Below are 727 nucleotides of genomic sequence, written 5' to 3' on the forward strand. Positions count from 1 at the left end.
AAAAAAAAAAAAAAAAAAATACAGCTAAAAGGAAGAAACACAACTTCAAAGATTTTTCAGTGATGAGAATCCACATTTGTATTTCAAGATAATGTAGTTTAAAAAAAAAAAAGAAAAAAACTTGATGTAAATTCCTCCTTTTCCTCTGGCTTAATGAATATCATTTATTCAGTATAAAATCTTTATATGTTCCACATGTTAAGAATAAATGTACATTAAATCTTGTTAAGCACTGTGATGGGTGTTCTTGAATACTGTTCTAGTTTCCTAAAAGTGGTTTTCATAGTAACCAAGTTATTTACAAGAAATAAGGGAAATACAGTGGCATCCTCACATTATAAAACCCTCAGGTCAGAAATGACCTTTCAGGGTTACCTACTTTGGAGTGGGGAACAACAGTTTGATTTTCTCAGATTATTTAGCTAATTAGTCTGTTTGAAGCAGTTTAATCTAAGGACATTGAGATGTAATAATTTCCAGTAAAAATGGGAGGTAGCTGCCAACCCACTTGAAGTGAGATCTCCAAAGGTTACTGGCCTGAAAATGTAACATTCTGCCTTTTAACTAACGCCATCTGAATTTTAATCAAAGATCAATCTATCCATGTTTCTTCTGTGTGCCTCAAAGTTATTTTGCATTTAGTTTACTCCATGGTGTATAATATTTATATTGTGCAATGTTAAAAAGAGTTGTTATATTGTATGTGGTGTACATAGTGCAAAGTGAT

The sequence above is a fragment of the Octodon degus genome, unplaced genomic scaffold, assembly GCF_000260255.1.
Source record: "Octodon degus isolate 3935 unplaced genomic scaffold, OctDeg1.0 scaffold00024, whole genome shotgun sequence".
In the NCBI taxonomy this organism is placed as follows: domain Eukaryota; kingdom Metazoa; phylum Chordata; class Mammalia; order Rodentia; family Octodontidae; genus Octodon; species Octodon degus.